This window comes from Chrysochloris asiatica, unplaced genomic scaffold (assembly GCF_000296735.1).
Source record: "Chrysochloris asiatica unplaced genomic scaffold, ChrAsi1.0 scaffold00163, whole genome shotgun sequence".
Taxonomy (NCBI): Eukaryota; Metazoa; Chordata; class Mammalia; order Afrosoricida; family Chrysochloridae; genus Chrysochloris; species Chrysochloris asiatica.
The window spans coordinates 6,699,273-6,705,206 of NW_006408681.1; the positions used below are offsets into that span (position 1 = coordinate 6,699,273).

The 5,934-nt window shown below is 36.5% G+C and overlaps 1 protein-coding gene across 2 annotated transcripts in view; it reads left to right on the top strand.

Moving 5' to 3' along the window:
* GRM5 (glutamate receptor, metabotropic 5) overlaps nucleotides 1–5,934 on the top strand; it is a 677,550-nt gene that overhangs the window by 462,855 nt on the left and 208,761 nt on the right. The window lies entirely within an intron of this gene.

The window sequence follows — 5,934 nt, forward strand, 5'->3', positions numbered from 1 at the left end:
TAAAGATTGTTGTTGATGTTAATTGATGTTGAGTCAGTTCAACTCACAGTGACCCTGTATAGGGTTTCCACAGAGTGGCTGGTGAGTTTGGATGGAGTCCATTGCTTTATCCCACAGAGCCACACCAGGACTCCCTTTGAAACCCAATAGGGCAGTTCTACTCTGTCCTATAGGGTTGCTACAAGTCAGAATCCTTGTTGGTGAATGAATGACTCTTGTAACCAATATCCATTTCTATAAAGCAGGTTCTGAATGGTTCAAAGAATCAGAAAGTGTTCTTGTTAAAGTGTTGCCGCTGTGTGCTATTGAGTCAGCTCCAAGTGATAGCAGCCTTATATAGAGCTTCTGAGGCTGTAAATCTTTAATGAAAGCAGAAAGGTTTAATTTTCCCACAAAGCAGCTGGTGGATTCAAACTGCTGACCTTTCAGTTAGCAGCACAACATGTAACCCACTACACCACAAAATTCTTTCCTTTTGAAACTACCAACAATAAAATTAACTTTATATAGAAAACGGATATTCAGTTAATAAAACTTAGTAATGTATTCTAAGAGAATATTAGTGAATTTGAGACAATGTCCACTGACAAAAGCCAATTTAACAATTCCCTGCACAGTTTATCACATTATAACTAGGAACATAGTATCAAATTTTAGCCTAGCAGAAGCAAAATAAGTACATAAAAAAGGAAGGAAAAAAGAAGCAGAAAAATAAATACAATTAACAGGTACAACATAAACGCTAAGGTAATAGATGATGTCTGTGTGCATAATTTACATGCTATTCCATTAGGCAGTTTTCCCTAGTGACAATTTAGTGGAAATGACTTTTTGGTGAAGAAATAGAGTACAAGCCAAGCCATCAGGAAGCAGGAGAGAATCACAAATGCCCACACCCCACAGGAGCATTGACAATACGATTAATGAACCACAGTGTGAAATTAATATACTGCATAATGGGGAAAATGATCACCTGTGACCCTTGGGATATTGAAGATATATAACAAAAACTTCAAAGTGTTCCAAAGGTATTATAGTCATTATCTTTCATCTGTACTTATCAGCAACATTTCTTCCCGTCCATATTATTTGATGTCATGAAGCATTTCTGATTCCCAAAATTTTTCCAACTTTTCCTCTTCTTTATGTCAGCCCAACTCTGGATTGTAAATAGATGGTATATACATAGAAATAACTTCTTCAAAGTCTCCCTAAGTGTCAAGTGGGAAATTTGTATCAGATCCCACATAATCATTACTCCTTCACCATTGTCTTTATATGATTCTTTCTGAGTGCCTTTCAGAACATTGGAAGGCCCAACAGTGAAAGAAAAAAATGGTGAGGGTAATATAATAGAGCTTAGGTGGAGACATGGTATATGAAATTTTGGTTAGATGTGAAAAGTCTCACTGAAGTTATTATTTACAGAATATCAGCACAAGTCTAGGGTGAGTAATGGAAGATTGTAATAAACAATGTTCATAGTAAGGAACTAAGTGGTTGAATAATTCAAGTTGTAGTAAATCTCAGAATTGTGTGAATTAAATGGATAAAAAGATGAAGACCAGGAAGGTGTCATGAAACATATGGATTTGGGAGTACATATGAAGTTCAACATCTCAAAAGTAGAATAGTGCCTTACTTAAAATGGATTCATCCAACATGCAATCAAGCTGTGTCTTACTGATTTTAAGTAACAAAAATTAAGTATGGTGAAGCTTAGTGAGAGCAACAGAGATAACCCTGAGAAGAATGGCACTTGCTGTCTCAATTAATTCACTTTCCACATAGTTTCAACCCACTCAATTTAACTTTGGAACTTCTAAATTGAAGTGACTGGTGGAATCATTTGAGCCTCAGGGTATGTTGTTGTTGTTATGTGTCAATTCTGACTCATAGTGACTCTGTACAGGGCTTCTGAGGCTGTTCATCTTTACAGGAGCAGAAAGCCTCATCTTTCTCCCACAGAAGAGCTGGTAGTTTTGAACTGCTGACCCTGAGGTTAACAGCCCAATTTGTAACCACTACACTACCAGAGCTCCTTGGTATAAGTGAAGCTAAATCTTCTAGGAGACTTCCCAGTAGTATAAGGCAATAACATCCAAATAGATGATGCTAGATAGATAGATAGATTTTGTTTTGTGCTTTTTATTTTACATATGGTAGCTTGGTATTTCTGTTACAACCAAGAGTCCTGACTGATCATTCTCAGATTCGTGTCTCCAAATCAAAATATATTGCTACAAACTTGTTTATACTCCAAATTGGTATATTTAACATCTCTACTTGTAAATTAGAAAGTCAGCATATTAAGATTAGAATTTATAATCTTTGACTCAAAACTGGTTATTCTCTATTTACCTTATTGTATCTCAATTAATGATCCCATTACCAAGCCTCACCACTAATGTTTAAGCAAGAAATTTGAAAGTTTTACAATCCTTTATTTTTCTTCAGTAGCTCACCAAGCAGCAAGTCCCACCGTGGCAACAATTGTGAGGTTGGCCCAGGATTGGGCAGTGTTTTGGTCTGTTGTGCATAGGGCTGCTATGCGTTGGTACTGACTCGATGGCACCTAACCACAGCAACAATGAGTCAACATAATTTTTCACGTTAAAAATTATCACTTGAAAAGTATCTAGCAGCTTGTAAAACAGTGGAGTACTCGAATGAAGGATTCATTATGTTCCATTCACTTATTCATTATAAAATTTATTTTAAAACTTAAAATGTACTCTGAAATAAACTATACTAGGTATTATTATTATTATCATTATACATCTTATAGTATCCTGTGCATGTCAAAATCATAGCACTTAGGGTATCATGTTTAATTTTATCATCCAGTAATTCAACAAATATTTATCTTATGCTTACTATTCATCAAGCATTAGCACAACTGAGATAAAATCTCTGCTTCTAAGAAACTTCAAGTGTGTGTGGTAGAGAGTAAGAAAAAGATATCTTACTTATCATTGTATCGTCAGAAATGAAACAGATTTCTGTAGAATTATTTCCAATTTATAAGCGATTGGCTACAAATCAAAAGCTCCATGCTTCCAGCATTTTAGTTCTCCAGGACAAAGATGTAGCAGTCTGCTCACAGCAATACTGCTCTGTACTATTGGATCACTATGAGTATGATTTGTTGTTGTGGTTAAGTGCTATTGAGTCACTTCCAACTTATAGCTACCTTGTATAGGGTTTCCAAGGAGCGGCCGGTGAGTTTGATCGGCTGAACCTGTGGTTCAAACCAACATTGCAGTCCAGTGCATTAACCCACAGTGTCACAGCAGGACTCCATGAATATTATAGGTAACACATAAATATTGAAATTGACAAATACTGCATTAAAGACTAAATGAATAATTTCCTTTGGAGAATTTTACAGCTCACTCAATTCCTCTGGGAAGACTGCAAATAGACCTTCAGCACTTCATGGTTATAAAGTCAATCAATTAGGAGAATAAAACTGAATTAGATAGACTCAATTTCATGAGAGTGTTATAAAAAAAATTTCAAGACATTAAATTAAGTTTTATGGAATGCTGATAACTTCTCTGAAGGATAAAATACTTTATATTTCCTAGTTATCACTGTTGTTGGTTTTTGTTGTTGTTATAATTAACCTCTGGGTTTTCATCCAGGAGTTCCTGAAGCCAGAGCTATTGTTCTTAGTATCTGATGTTTCAAACTCTCCAAAGTTTATGCCTGGCTCTCTTGTGTGTGCGGAAAACTGCTCTCTCAATTACAGCCATTAATTCTGTTGGCATTTCCACCCTCACTTCACTCAGTCTTGTGTTTAATATTAATGATCCACATGGTCACATTCAACTCTCAATTATTTTTTTTAGATATTGCAAGTAATATTACTTAACTTTACGTGTGAGTGATATGGAAGAATGATTCGAAGCTTTGAATTCTGGATGAATTGACCGTTGCTCGGGACTAAGGAGAAAAGATGATGAATTTGAGTGTGGAGTTTCAGATGAGGATAGGTCACCTAGATAGAACTGTTCTGCTAGTTATAATTATGGCACAAAAGCTTTGGTGAAAGTTTGGGGTTTTGTTGTTTGTTTGTTTTTTACTTTTAATAGTAGCCAATTTTTCAGTATATTTATTTTTTTAATTAGAATTAAATTTTTCATAAAGAACACTCATCTTAAGATCACAGGAGAGAACCCGGGTGGAGACCTGGGCGGCCAGCAGTGTGGCAAGACCTGGGGACTCATGGGCTCTGAGTCAGTGACACAGCCACAGAGGATTAGAGTGGAGAGTGAAACATCAAGCTGATAAGAAAAGAGCAGATAGACACAAGAACAGATAATACCCACTTGACTTGGCTTCAATGACTGGATGATCAGAGCTCAACCCGAAGAAGAAAGAAGAGGAAAAAAGTGTCATCTGATACAAGTACATGAACTTAACCTACACCTATAGATGCAATAGCTCAAAAGAGGAAACAAATCCTTAGAGCAAGAATCATTCCCACCCCCTCCACACAAAGAGTAGACAGGGATGGGCAACTTGGACATTGGCTACCCAAAAGGGGTGGGGGAGCTACAAAGGCAAGAAGTGACTGGCTTACAGGCTTTCAAGAGAGAACCTAGATCCAGAGGGCATGGAGGAAGGTAGAGTCTCCAGTGAGTAATATCCAACCTGTCTAGGAAGGGCTGATGAAATGAAATGCAGATGGGTCTCTTGTGATACAATAGTGGATAATTGTTATCAGGACTGATTGTAAGGATTGGAAATGTAAAGGTGGACATTTTATAGCAATTAACTTTTCAGTGTAGGAGTGGAGGGCCCAGGGACCATCAATGGAGAAGTGCGGAGAGCAGGACCCTACCCAGAGAAGAAGTGATGCCTGAGATGGAGACAGAGACGATGACGTGGAGAGATGGAGTGGCTGGGGTCTCGAGATCCAGAGAGGGAAAGGGGCTGTGTGCTGACAACTGGGGGGTGGGTGTTGGGGGGAAGGCGTGCAGGGTATACCCTTTGATTGGTTGATGATGCATGGATGGAATTGTAACTATGGCAATGAAACGATATATGATAGAATGAGTGTAAAACTAATGATCTCCCATGTAAACTATCACATAATTCACAATAAAACATTTATTTAAAAAAAAAAAAAATCACAGGAGAGTCCAACCCTGCTTTGCCCATAAACAAACAAACAAACCAGTTGTGGAGTTGTGTATCAGAGTAGAACTGCACTCTGTAATGTTTTCACTGACTATGATCTTTCTAAGGTGGGTTGCCAATTTGAGGTACCTCTTGGTGGATTCAAACCAACAACCTTTTGCTTTGTGGTCAAGTACTTAATTATTTGCACCAGGCAGCCAGATAATAAAAAAAAAATGTATTCATGGAATGAAATAATGAACCATTTATTTAATTTCAATCACAAATATTTGCAAACCTCAGTGGATCTAACATATTTCTTCTATATGAAGTGTTAAAAAGAAATGGAATTAAAATTGTTTTTCATTAAGTGGGGGAATATCCAAGTTCCATAGTATCAAATTATCAATTTCTCCCAAAAAGAAGAAAATTAATGGGGCAGTATGTATGTCACTAATTGCTTGGAAGTTATATAGTTTGCAAAATTTTGTTATCAATTCAATGAGATTTTTTTTCCCCAAAAGCTGATATATAACTATAAATCTCAGTGGGCATGCTGGTACTCTTTCAATAACTTTACGTCTTAATAGGATGAGCTATAGCCACTTATTGCACACAGAATAGGAAACGGGAAACTATCGGTATGTATTATTCTTAACATAGAGAACATGATGTGTCAATAATCCATTCAATCATCAATCTGATTAGTGTGAATATATATATGCATATTTTTTCAAAGTATGACATTTCTATTATCATCACTTGACCTCAGTGACATATATATATATATATATATATATACACACA